We start from the raw sequence: 14,657 nt of genomic DNA, 5'->3' as shown, positions 1-14,657 counted from the left end.
GCCACTATAGCTCCCTGAAGGAGCGGAATCCCTGGAGCGCTCCTTGATGTCTCTGTCCATATATGGACTGTGACATCAGGAGAAACTCTTGAAGCGGAATCCCCGTCCACAGCGTTGCCGAAGATGTGACCGGTAATTCCACTCCAGGATAAGCTCTTGTCGTCTGTGTCCATTTATGGACAGTGAAGTCATTGGCTTCTCCTGGAGTGGAATCCCCAGTCAGAGTCTGCAACGCTGTGGACGGGGATTACACTTCAGGAGTTTCCCCTGATGTCACTGTCCATATATGGACAGAAACATCAAGAAGCGGAATCCCCGGCCACACGGGGATTCCGCTCCATCAGGAAGCTACAGTGGTGCTAGTAGATAGCAGAGCAGGAAGATACCTCCCTGCTCTGCTATAGTGCCGTCGCTACAGCTTTTGCAGCGGCTGCTAGCGGCGCCATCGCCCCCATGCCTGGTGGCACCGCTAGCAGCTGCTATGGCCGCTACAGCGGTAGCGACGGCCACTAAGTTGCCGAGCCCGGGCGCTTCTGAAACAAGCCAGGGAAGGGAGCCAGCGCAGCGCCCCCTTCCACCTGCTGGAGTGATGCGCCCTGTGCGAAGGCACAGGTCGCACACCCCTAAGGCCAGCCCTGGTCTTGTGGTGCCAAAACCAAGGAAACACCCCCAAAATACCCCATTTTGGAAACTACACCCAACAAGGAATTCATCTAGAGGTGTAGTCAACATTTTAACCCCACAGTTGTTTCATAGATTTTATTAGAATTGGGCAGTGAAAATGAAAAGTAAAATCATTTTCTAATAAGATGTACACTACCGTTCAAAAGTTTAGGGTCACTTAGAAATTTCCTTATTTTTAAAAGGAAAGCACAGTTTTTTTTCAATGAAGATAACATTAAATTAATCAGAAATACACTCTATACATTGTTAATGTGCTAAATGACTATTCTAGCTGCAAACGTCTGGTTTTTAATGCAATATCTACATAGGTGTATAGAGGCCCATTTCCAGCAACCATCACTCCAGTGTTCTAATGGTACATTGTGTTTGCTAACTGTATTAGAAGGCTAATGGATGATTAGAAAACACTTGAAAACCCTTGTGCAATTATGTTAGCACCGCTGTAAACAGTTTTGCTGTTTAGAGGAGCTATAAAACTGACCTTCCTTTGAGCTGGTTGAGAATCTGGAGCATTACATTTGTGGGTTCGATTAAACTCTCAAAATGGCTAGAAAAAGAAAGCTTTCATGTGAAACTCGACAGTCTATTCTTGTTCTTAGAAATTAAGTCTATTCCATGCGAGAAATTGCCAAGAAACTGAAGATTTCCTACAACGGTGTGTACTACGCCCTTCAGAGGACAGCACACACAGGCTCTAACCAGAGTAGAAAGAGAAGTGGGAGGCCCCGCTGCACAACTGAGCAACAAGACAAGTACTTTAGAGTCTCTAGTTTGAGAAATAGACGCCTCATAGGTCCTCAACTGGCAGCTTCATTAAATAGTACCCGCAAAACGCCAGTGTCAACGTCTACAGTGAAGAGGCGACTCCGGGATGCTGGCCTTCAGGGCAGAGTGGCAAAGAAAAAGCCATATCTGAGACTGGCTAATAAAAGGAAAAGATTAATATGGGCAAAAGCACACAGACATTGGACAGAGGAAGATTGGAAAAAAGTGTTATGGACAGACGAATCGAAGTTTGAGGTGTTTGGATCACACAGAAGAACATTTGTGAGACGCAGAACAACTGAAAACATGCTGGAAGAGTGCCTGACGCCATCTGTCAAGCATAGTGGAGGTAATGTGATGGTCTGGGTTTGCTTTGGTGCTGGTAAAGTGGGAGATTTGTACAAGGTAAAAGGGATTTTGAATAAGGAAGGCTATCACTCCATTTTGCAACGCCATGCCATACCCTTTGGACAGCGCTTGATTGGATCCAATTTCATCCTACAACAGGACAATGACTCAAAGCACACCTCCAAATTATGCAAGAACTATTTAGGGAAGAAGCAGGCAGCTGGTATTTTATCTCTAATGGAGTGGCCAGCGCAGTCACCAGATCTCAACCCCATAGAGCTGTTGTGGGAGCAGCTTGACCATATGGTACGCAAGAAGTGCCCATCAAGCCAATCCAACTTGTGGGAGGGCCTTCTGGAAGCATGGGGTGAAATTTCTCATAACATTCAGTAATTCAGCATTAGCAAAAGAGCAGAGTTCCACTTTCTGTTCATATCACCAGGCACTGAAGAGTACAAAACAATCAAAGGGAAATAAGTTACTATTTCAACTCACCTTAGCAGCATCACATTCAGCCCTCTGGTCTCAATCCAGCCTTCCGTGCTCACGCAATATCGATCATTTCGTCAGTATCTCTTACTCCAAATACCCTTGTCAGGAGGCTTTTTGGCTCCTCTCGGCTTCCATACTGTGATATCACCATGGTTACCCAGGACGCCTATTAGTTCTTTTATATTCCAGGTTAAGAATAGAGCTCCACATTAATTATTTCAGAAAACGCCACAATTTGATTTCCAGGATTATTATTTTTATGGTAGTCCGGGAACAATTTATTTGAAGTAATCAGACACCAGGGGGCTCCTCACTACGAATTTTGCCATTGATCGCTATTCAGGTTTATGAGGTTATTAGCTACAAAACATGCATTTCTGATTATTATTACTATTACCAACTATTATCCCACGTCATCTTTTACTAATATGTTTTAACTTATGCTGATTAATATATGAGTTCTATCTGTTCTATTTTAATTAGAAATTTTACATCCAGGGTATTTTATACATAAAAATGAAATTTATGGTTTCTGCCACAGGAATTTGTCAGAACAATGCATAATGTTATTTATGCATTTATTTATTCACTTATATACCTACTGTATTGTTTCTTAGTTTGTTATGCTTTGCATCTTCCTGTTTGGCATTTTTAACTCGTGACCTCTCTTCCTCTTCCTGTCCCCTCCTCTGCCGGTCAGATATTTGGCGTTTTTTTCTTGCTTTTTTTGTTTTATAAAAAGGTGCTGAAGTAGTCAGCTCCATGTTTGTTTTAGAGTATGTTCACACACAAACTCAAAAACGTCTGAAAATGCGGAGCTGTTTTCAAGGGAATACAGCTCCTGTTTTTCTGACGTTTTTTTAAGCCACTCGAGACAGTGGGGTCAGGAATATTACTCCACAGTTTTCCTGGTTCCAAAAACGAATGGGTCATTCCAACTGATAAAAAAAATGTAGCCCATTCCTGCTGGAGCCAGTTTTCGTTTTTTTTTATGTACGATACAATGTATTAAAAAGCTTTTTAAAAATATTTTGCGTGGTGGAATGGGAAACAACAGCAATTCTGTTTTTTGGCTTTTGATTTGACAGCGTTCATCCCACGGTAAAAATGACATTAACTTTATTCTGCTATACCAATTTTATTTTATATTTTTGTTTTACTACTTTTACAAAATAATTTAAAAAAAATCTGTGTTGCCATTTTCTGAGACCCATAACTTTTTTATTTTTCTGTCGATGGAGCGGGATGATTTATTTTTTTTGTTGCAGGGCTAGCTGTAGTTTTTATTGGTACCATTTTGGGGTTCATATGACTTTTTAATCACTATTCAATTTTTCAGAATAGTCTAGCAGCACAGGTAATTAAGGTGGGTGCACATCCCAGGGACTTGACCTTTGTCCCCAACTCAATATACAATATCAGAAAAAGACAGCACTCCCAGTTAAGGTGAAAAAATGAAGAGTTTTTATTAGCCCTGGTGCGACGTTTCGGCGTTTCGGCTCCACGCACTAGAGCCTTTCTTAAGCAATGTTCAAACAGTACAGGTAGTGGTATATATAAGGCAGTGACCATCAGCAATCAACAATATCATTAAAAAAGTAGTATAGAAATAGAATAACGTGAATAAGGTGCGTTACAGCATACATGTGACTATATGGTAATATACTGTACATAATAAATTCAAAACATGTGACACCTGTAATATAAGTATAAAAACCTTTTAGGATCCATCTGGTGTGTATGTGTGCTCAATCGTCCAAAGAAACTTAAAAAATAATTACTCCTTACTGAAGGCGCTCCTGCACTAGCGTTGGAAGTCGGCCACGTCCCCAGTAACGGAAAGGCCTCTCAGGGGGTGAAGTATAAAACAGCTTTATTGCTTCTAAAGACATATGCATTGAAACAGCATATGTCTCTGTATATAATTCTGGAAGCTACGCGTTTGAACCTAGTACTTAGGTCTTCTCAGGCTTAAGTACTAGGTCGAAACGCGTAGCTTCCATAATCATATACAGAGGCATATGCTGTTTCAATTCATATGTCTTTATAAGCAATAAAGCTGTTTTATACTTCACCCACTGAGAGGCCTTTCCGTTACTGGGGACGTGGCGCCTTTAGTAAGGAGTGATTCTTTTTTAAGTTTCTTTGGACCGTTTGCCTACATCGGATCCCGCTGAGCATTCAGCCACCGGTGTCCACTCCGAAGGCCAGCAGACTGCCTAAGTATGAAGCCTAATGGCTATACACGCTAGATGATCGAGTTGTGCCAACCTAGCACAACCAAAGAAGGTGAGTGTATTTTTGAAGAAAACCTTTGCTAGTACCATCTGCCTTTGAATGTACGGTATCACCTTAGAGGAGCGCTCTGTGTCTTTCTTTTTTTCCCATATCCCTGTCTTATGTGTGCTCAATGGCTGTGAGCAGCATCCCCGCAGCGCTACTTGAATAAGGCCATGGTTCTATTGCACATGTCTGCGCATGCACACAAAAACTGGAATTCATCGTGCGGCCATTTTAGAAAAACCGGAAGTCATCACGTGGCCATTTTGGAAGAGGCCGCTGACGATGTAATCACATATACATAGAAAATTTTTCGCGTAACCCTGAAAACAGGGAAAACCCATCCTATAGGTCCAAAAAATGAGTGTCCGTGGATGAATGGTTCAAATAGGCATAATGAAATGGAGTAGTAAATAAACAATGCCATCTATCGAGCAGTCTGGATCCAATCGGGTACTCAGTGAAAAGGTGCTTGTGAGAAAACTGTGAAAGAAACAAAAAAAAAAGTTTATACAATGGTAAAAATAGAACAAATTACACAGAGTCGGGGGTACAGCATCCTAATGGGAGGGCAAGCTAGAGTCGTATGACTCCACTGACGGAAAAGTCTACATTCAGGCTGTGGTCAACTATGTAGACCTTCAAGCCTTTCTCAGTGTGTCCAGCATCAAGAAAATGCTTTGAAACAGGCAGATCTTCCAGTTTCTTGCGTATAGTATATTTGTGCTGTTTAAGTCTAACCTTGAGTTCTAGAGTGGTTTCACCCACATATAGGAGTTTTCAATGAACATTGGAGTATGTATATGGTATATGGTAGAATGTCTAGCACATGGGTACCTGGGATAGTCCGGATGGTGGCAAGGGCTCTGGCACAGATGGGGCTGGAGGTGGTGGGTTGCGCCAGATGTGGCGGATGGTATCCAGGATGACAGGCAACAGCAGGCAGAGAAAGGCACAGCTCAGGTACTATACAGGCTCGGGAACAAGGCACAGCACGGGACACAGGATATAGGAGGCAGAACAAGGGAACACTGGGAGCAGGAAAACACTAAGGGACCATTTGCAATACAGACATGGGAAAACTACAACAACGTTCAGGCAAGGAGTGGAAAGGCAGGGCCCTTTTTATAGTTCAGGGTGGTCTGGGAAATAATTAATTAATTACATATACACGCGCTTGCCCTTTAAGGCGGGAACCAGCGCGTGCGCCCCATCGCGGCCATTGCAGGACATAGCGGCCGGATACACTGACGTCTCTGGGAAAAGAGATGTCGGCCACAGAGAGGAGGTCTGCAGGTAAGGGAAGGCTGCGGTCCGTGACCGTGGCCATTACAGTACCCCCCTTACGCCCCCTCCAGAGCAAGAGAGTAATTTTTTAATGAGGGTATGGACATTAAGGTCCTCCTCTGCTTCCCAGGACCTCTCCAGTCCACCAAATAGAAAGTCCTCCCTCCTACCCTCTTGCAGTCCAGGATCTCTTTCACCTCAAACACATCAGATGAACCGCTAGGAGCCAATGCAGGACTTGGCGTCTTACTGTAGTAGTTCAGAACCACAGGTTTCAGGAGGCACATGTGAAAGGAGTTGGGGATTCTGAGGGTAGAAGGCAGCCAGAGCTCATAGGAGACAGGGTTTAATTGTTGTAGTATTTCAAAGGGTCCGAGGAACCGGAGGGCAAATTTGTATGAGGGCACCTTCAAATGGATGTTCTTTGAGGATAGCCAGACCTTGGCTCCAGGAGAGAACGGAGGAGGAAATTTTCTTTTATCGGAATGCTTTTTCATGTGTTCCACTGCCTGAGTGATGTCAATATAATCAATATTAAATGTTAAATAATAAATAATTATACAAAAAAAGAATGATAAATTAATCATATATATATAATAATACAAAATAAATAATAAATGAAAAATATATACTCTAAATTCTGCGCATAGATCGCAAGACATGTCTAGAGATAAACCTTATAATACTAATAGCGCATATGTTATTGATGTTACATGCCTATAATGAGATGATTGTGAAAGCACATATAGTGTATGCCCCCCAAAAACAGTACAGCGTACAAAGGCACCAGATAAAAAAGTCATACAGCGCTGCTAATAATGGATATATAATTCTATGTGCTACTAGAGTTAAGTAGAATTAAGTCATGTCACAGTGCACATAAAAAATACCTAAATAAATGGATAGTGCTCAATAATTATAAAAACATATATTACAGCGTATAATTACATATAAAAATCCCAGACAAATTAATGAATATAGTGATGTAAATATACATATATAAGCCTATTTAGTCCCCAATGATTCATAAGCATTCAAAATGCTATGACCATGTAAATACCATGGCAACAATATCATACTAAAATATGTGATGTAGGAGCCAAAAATGTCTAAAAAAATATAATGATTGGCAAATTAATATAAGAGAACTATTCCAAAAATATATAGTCTATATGAGTACACCACTAATATTTGATCACAATTCTACCGTAATAATGGGGTACACCTAAGTAGAAAAACCTATAGTGCCGTTTAATATTTAAATCCTATTATATCTCAGTATTGGAGTATGTCTAAATAGTTCAACATATAATCCTATCTACACCTTCGGTGCTCATTCAGACGAGCGTAAAACTCGTCTGTGTGCTGTGCGTGAAAATCACGCACAGCACACTGACCCATTGATTTAAAGGGGGCCAATCACACATGCAGGTGTTTTCACGCAGCGTGTGTCCGTTGCATGAAACTCACTGCATGTCCTATATTGGTGCGTTTTTTTCGGTTGCAAATTTGTGTGCTGTGCGTGATTTGCACATCGATTCCATTAAAAAAAAATATGTGCTCTGCGAGTGTGAAAAACACATGCCACTCGCAAAGCACAGATGCAATAACGCAACGCAAACGGACCAGATTTACGCGCGTATTTTCTGTCACGCTCGTGTGAATGTAGCCTTATACTAAATCCCAAGTATAATAACAAAACTATATATAATAGCTAAGTAAAATCCGACATATGCAAATAGGGAATGCAGAACAACAACCAAGTTATCATCATGTGAGCATAATATTAGTGCTGACAAAAATTGTGAAAATAATAAAATGAAGCATGAGCTATCATGAGCGCACAGATAACAATTATATAAATATACCATACTATATTGACGGATGATGCACTGCTGCTAACCTCTGCTGGATCCACCTTCCCCTGAGAATGTATAAAACAAAGGATAATAGATAAAAGACGTAATAAAAAATAGATCGTTAGTATAATAAATACAAAGTATATAGTTGTATTAATCCTTACCATCAAATGAAATGCCATATGGCAATGAGCTTAGAAGCATAATACAATTATCCTATTTCTCGTTAATATCAATGGGGGACACAACACCATTGTAAAGGCCCTTGCCAATAGGAGGCTGACACTAGGAAGGAAAAGTCTTGGCTCTGTCCAGGCAGGCCATACCCTTCCCAGACACTGGCTTAATTAGTTTTAGCCTAGTGACCATAGAAGGCAGACATGACCGGATTCTCAGGTCTACTGCTATTTTTTATTTTCATTTTATTTCTTACTTTTTACTCTTTATCTGCAGGTGGGTTGTCAGTGTGTACTGCCTACGCCCTGCGGGTGCCAGAAACCAGACAGTCCTATGCACTGCACTTCCCTCACCACCACAGGTCACCTTACCCATTTTCTGCATCTACAGGTGGAGTGCCAGTACCCACACTATATGTAAGGGCTCATTCAGACAAGCGCAATACTCGTCCGTGTGCTGTGCGTTGAAATCACCCACAGCACACAGACCTATGCAATTCAATAGCCATTCACACATGCATTGTTTTTTACACAGCGTGTGCCCGTTGTGTGAAACTCACTGCATGTCCTATATTGTCGTCCATGTGCTGTCCGTGTTTCACGCATAAAATACATTGGAAAGCAGAAAAATACATTATTTTTCTTTTAAAAATGAAGTGCTTGCATGGACGTGAAAAAGCATGCCACAAGCAAAGCACATTGACCCCAATACGCAACGCCCATGGACAAGAAATGTAGGAAAAAACGCTGCGTTTTTTACATGCACAAATCAAGACGTCGCAGGGTGATTGAAAAAGGACTGGTGTAGTGGCGGGTATCACCTACTTGTAAGTACAACACCTAAGACCGTACAATAAATACAATTGTATAGTAAATAAAGGGTAATATTTATTACTAACAATAGTCACGCTTACATATAAATTACACCAAACACAGAACACAGTAACTGATCATGGTATAGTGTCAGTATACCCCAATACACATAACACGTTAATATATACTGAGTATACTCACACTATAAGTAGTACAGTATAAACACAGTATCACAAACCTACGTTATACCTCCACCCACATGCCGAAACATACACTACCGTTCAAAAGTTTAGGGTCACTTAAAAATCTCCTTATTTTTGAAAGAAAAGCACATTTTTTTTCAATGAAGATAACATTAAATTAATCAGAAATACACTCTATACATTGTTAATGTGCTAAATGACTATTCTAGCTGCAAACGTCTGTTTTGAATGCAATATCTACATAGGTGTATAGAGGCCCATTTCCAGCAACCATCACTCCAGTGTTCTAATGGTACATTGTGTTTGCTAACTGTGTTAGAAGGCTAATGGATGATTAGAAAACACTTGAAAACCCTTGTGCAATTATGTTAGCACCGCTGTAAACAGTTTTGGTGTTTAGAGGAGCTATAAAACTGACCTTCCTTTGAGCTAGTTGAGAATCTGGAGCATTACATTTGTGGGTTCGGTTAAACTCTCAAAATGGCTAGAAAAAGGGAGCTTTCATGTGAAACTCGACAGTCTATTCTTGTTCTTAGAAATGAAGGCTATTCCATGCGAGAAATTGCCAAGAAACTGAAGATTTCCTACAACGGTGTATACTACTCCCTTCAGAGGACAGCACAAACAGGCTCTAACCAGAGTAGAAAGAGAAGTGGGAGGCCCCGCTGCACAACTGAGCAACAAGACAAGTACATTAGAGTCTCTAGTTTGAGAAATAGACGCCTCACAGGTCCTCAACTGGCAGCTTCATTAAATAGTACCCACAAAACGCCTGTGTCAACGTCTACAGTGAAGAGGCGACTCCGGGATGCTGGCCTTCAGGGCAGAATGGCAAAGAAAACGCCATATCTGAGACTGGCTAATAAAAGGAAAAGATTAATATGGGCAAAAGCACACAGACATTGGACAGAGGAAGATTGGAAAAAAGTGTTATGGACAGACGAATCGAAGTTTGAGGTGTTTGGATCACACAGAAGAACATTTGTGAGACGCAGAACAACTGAAAAGATGCTGGAAGAGTGCCTAACGCCATCTGTCAAGCATGGTGGAGGTAATGTGATGGTCTAGGGTTGCTTTGGTGCTGGTAAAGTGGGAAATTTGTACAAGGTAAAAGGGATTTTGAATAAGGAAGGCTATCACTCCATTTTGCAAAGCCATGCCATACCCTGTGGACAGCGCTTGATTGGAGCCAAGTTCATCCTACAACAGGACAATGACCCAAAGCACACCTCCAAATTATGCAAGAACTATTTAGGGAAGAAGCAGGCAGCTGGTATTCTATCTGTAATGGAGTGGCCAGCGCAGTCACCAGATCTCAACCCCATAGAGCTGTTGTGGGAACAGCTTGACCGTATGGTACTCAAGAAATGCCCATCAAGCCAATCCAACTTGTGGGAGGGGCTTCTGGAAGCATGGTGTAAAGGATCTGCCAGACACAGCTTCTGTGTCGACGCCCGTGGGTAATCAGTCTGCACCTGCTCCTAAGTCTGAGAGAGTGACACGATCTACCAGTCAGGCTGGGAGGCTGAGGAGTGGGAGAGCCTATCACAGCCTGGCCAGACGGAGCTAGCTCCCGCCCTCTGTTTATTTATACCTGCATTTCCTGCTCCTCCTTTGCCTGTGATTCTGTTTGTGTCCTGGCTCTGCTGCTGCTGCTTGAACATTTTGTCCTCTGCTTCATTTTGACCATGGCTTTACTGACAATTCTCTGCGTTTGGTACCTCGTACACTCCTGGTTTGACTCGCCTTGTTCACTACTCTCCTGCTCTGCGTTTGGTACCTCGTACACTCCTGGTTTGACTCGGCTCGTTCACTGCTCACGGTGCTGCCGTGGGCAACTGCTCCATTTCCCTAACTTCTGTGTACCCTTGTCTGTTTGTCTGTCGTGCACTTATTGAGCGTAGGGACCGTCGCCTAGGACGGGCCATTGCAAGTAGGCAGGGACTGAGTGGCGGGTAGATTAGGGCTCACCTGTCTGTCTCCCTACCCCGTCATTACATAATCACAGGCCCATATACCTTTTCTACCCTGGTCCCTGATACAACTATGGACCCCCTGGAGACCCTGGCTCAGCAAATGCAGGGCCTCTCCCTACAGGTCCAAGCCCTGGTTCAGAGGGGCAACCAGCATGATGCTACCCTCGTAGTGCCCCCCACCTCACTTCTTGTACCCCACCTCAAGTTGCCTGACCGGTTCTCAGGGGACCGGAAGACTTTTTTCTCCTTTCGGGAGAGTTGTAGGCTCTATTTCCGCTTAAAGCTCCACTCCTCAGGTTCTGAGAGCCAGCGAGTGGGTATAATTATGTCCTGGCTCCAGGACGGGCCCCAAGAATGGGCCTTCTCCTTGGCTCCCGACGCCCGTGAGCTTTCCTCTGTTGACCTTTTTTTTCTGCTCTCGGGCTCATATATGACGAGACTGATATGACTGCCTTTGCCGAGAGTCAGCTGGTGACCTTACGTCAGGGTAAGAGACCCGTTGAGGAGTACTGTTCTGACTTTAGGAAGTGGTGTGTAGCTTCTCGGTGGAATGACCCTGCCTTAAGGTGCCAGTTTAGATTGGGTCTGACGAACGCCCTGAAAGACCTGTTAGTTAGCTATACCTCTTCTGACTCCCTAGATCAGGTTATGGCTTTAGCGGCACGTCTTGACCGACATCTCAGGGAACGACGACTTGAACGTTTTTTTGCCTTCTCCTCTGACTCCCCCATGATGGCTCCCGAGGTTCCGTTGCTTCGTTCTTCCACGGAAGACTCGGATGAACCTATGCAACTCGGGGCCTCCGTGTCTCCCCAACAACGTAGAGAGTTCCGCGAGAAGAATGGTCTCTGCTTCTACTGTGGGGATGACAAGCATCAAGTGAACAACTGTCCTAGGCGTAAGAATAAGCAGCCGGAAAACTTCCGCGCCTAAGTGATCATCGGGGAGGTCACTTGGGCGCACAGGTAATTCCCGTAAATATGAAACCTAATAAAATCTTGCTTCCCTTTCAGGTCTCTTTTGGTGGTAGGTCTGCTGCCGGCAGTGCCTTCGTGGATTCAGGGTCTTCTGCTAATATTATGTCTGTGGAATTTGCTATGTCTCTAGCTATGCCATTGATTGATTTGCCTAAACCTGTCCCGGTAGTGGGTATCGATGCCACTCCTCTTGCTAATGGTTATTTTACGCATCATACCCCTGTTTTTGAACTCCTTGTTGGCTCCATGCATTTGGAGCAGTGCTCTGTACTGGTGATGCAGGGATTATCGTCCGATTTGGTTTTAGGCCTTCCCTGGTTGCAGATGCATAATCCCACTTTTAACTGGAATACTGGGGATCTTACCAAATGGGGTAATGAATGCATGACGTCATGTTTTTCTGTTTATTTTATTTCTCTCCCTGAGGAGGTGAAGACGCTACCTGAGTTTGTTCAGGATTTCGCTGATGTTTTTTCAAAAAAGGCCTCCAAAGTGTTACCTCCTCATAGAGAATACGATTGCGCAATCGATTTGGTACCAGTTGCTAAGCTCCCTAAGGGTAGGATATTTAATCTCTCTTGTCCCGAACATGAAGCCATGAGAGAGTATATCGTAGGGAAGAACGATGGTGGTCTTAGGCCGTGCATTGACTACCGAAACTTGAATAAAGTCACTGTAAGGAACCAGTATCCCCTTCCCTTGATTCCTGATCTCTTCAATCAGGTTCACGGGTCCCAATGGTTCTCTAAGTTTGATCTACGGGGGGCTTATAACCTTATCCGCATCAAAGAGGGGGATGAGTGGAAGACTGCGTTTAACACGCCCGAAGGTCATTTCGAATACCTCGTCATGCCCTTTGGGATGTGTAATGCTCCCGCGGTCTTCCAGAATTTTATAAATGAGATTTTAAGAGACTACCTGGGGGTATTTCTTGTAGTGTACCTTGATGACATACTTGTGTTTTCCAAGGACTGGTCCTCCCACATTGAGCATGTCAGGAAGGTGCTCCAGGCCCTTCGGGAAAACAAACTGTTTGCTAAAACCGAAAAATGTGTATTTGGGGTGCAGGAGATACCATTTTTGGGTCAAATCCTCACTCCTCATGAATTCCGCATGGACCCCGCCAAGAAGCAGGCTGTGGCTGAATGGGTCCAACCTGCCTCCCTGAAGGCGTTACAGTGCTTCCTGGGGTTCGCTAATTATTACAGGAGATTTATTGCTAACTTCTCGGTCATTGCTAAGCCTCTTACGGATCTTACTCGCAATGGTGCTGATCTCCTCCACTGGCCTCCAGAGGCGGTCCAGGCTTTTGAGGTCCTTAAGAAGTGCTTTATCTCGGCCCCTGTGCTGATTCAGCCTAACCAAATGGAGCCATTCATCGTGGAGGTTGACGCCTCCGAGGTGGGAGTGGGTGCTGTCTTGTCCCAGGGTACCAGGTCCCTCACCCATCTCCGTCCCTGTGCCTACTTCTCCAGGAAGTTCTCGCCCACTGAGAGTAACTATGATATTGGCAACCGCAAACTCTTAGCCATTAAATGGGCATTTGAAGAGTGCCGCCACTTCCTGGAGGGGGCTAGGCACCAGGTAATGGTCCTTACCGACCACAAGAATCTGGTTTTTCTAGAATCTGCCCGGAAGCTAAACCCGAGACAAGCTCGATGGGCGTTATTTTTTACTAGATTCAACTTTTTGGTCACCTATAGGGCTGGGTCTAAAAATATTAAGGCTGATGCACTGTCGCGTAGCTTCATGGCCAGCCCTCCTTCGGAGGAAGATCCTGCTTGTGTTTTGCCTCCAGGTATAATCATTTCCTCTGTTGATTCTGACTTAGTCTCCGAAATTGCGGCTGATCAAGTTTCAGCTCCCGGGAACCTTCCTGAGAACAAGCTGTTTGTTCCCCTGCAATTCCGGCTAAGGGTACTCAGGGAAAATCATGACTCTGCTCTATCTGGCCATCCAGGCATCCTGGGTACCAAGAATCTGATTGCCAGAAACTATTGGTGGCCTGGGTTGCTTAAAGACGTTAAGGCCTACGTCGCCGCTTGTGAAATTTGTGCTAGGTCCAAGACTCCCAGGTCCCGACCAGCGGGCTTACTATGTTCTTTGCCCATTCCCCAGAGACCTTGGACCCATATCTCCATGGATTTTATCACCGATTTGCCTCCATCTCAAGGCAAGTCGGTGGTGTGGGTTGTAGTAGACCGTTTCAGAAAGATGTGCCACTTTGTGCCCCTCAAGAAACTACCCAATGCTAAGACGTTAGCTACCTTGTTTGTCAATCACATCCTGCGTCTCCATGGGGTTCCTGTCAATATTGTTTCTGACAGAGGGGTACAATTTGTTTCATTGTTTTGGAGAGCCTTCTGTAAAAAGTTGGAGATGGATCTGTCCTTCTCCTCGGCCTTCCATCCTGAAACTAATGGCCAAACTGAGAGGACTAATCAGTCTCTAGAACAATATTTAAGGTGTTTTATCTCTGACTGTCAATATGATTGGGTCTCCTTCATTCCCCTCGCCGAATTTTCCCTTAATAACCGGGTCAGTAACTCATCAGGGGTCTCCCCCTTTTTCTGTAATTTTGGGTTTAATCCACGGTTCTCCTCCGTTTCACCTGGTAGTTCCAACAATCCCGAGGTAGAGGTCGTTCATCAGGAACTGTGCACAGTCTGGGCCCAGGTTCAGAAGAACCTAGAGGCGTCCCAGAGCATACAAAAGACTCAGGCAGATAGAAGACGTTCTGCTAACCCCTTGTTTGTGGTCGGGGATCTGGTGTGGCTATCTTCTAAAAATTTGCGCC

At 43.8% G+C, this 14,657-nt stretch overlaps 1 long non-coding RNA gene across 1 annotated transcript in view; it reads right to left on the bottom strand.

Moving 5' to 3' along the window:
- Positions 1-7,731: 7,731 nt before the first annotated feature.
- The window catches only part of LOC142759507 (uncharacterized), a 138,449-nt gene continuing 131,523 nt past the window's right edge, over positions 7,732-14,657 (bottom strand). The window contains exon 3 of the long non-coding RNA XR_012883145.1: positions 7,732-7,780. This is a non-coding gene — a long non-coding RNA (uncharacterized LOC142759507). The remainder of the gene's footprint in view (positions 7,781-14,657) is intronic.

Source organism: Rhinoderma darwinii, chromosome 1, assembly GCF_050947455.1.
Source record: "Rhinoderma darwinii isolate aRhiDar2 chromosome 1, aRhiDar2.hap1, whole genome shotgun sequence".
NCBI lineage: Eukaryota > Metazoa > Chordata > Amphibia > Anura > Rhinodermatidae > Rhinoderma > Rhinoderma darwinii.
The sequence above is the reverse complement of the archived record's forward strand: the minus strand, read 5'-3'. Positions and strand labels throughout refer to the sequence as shown.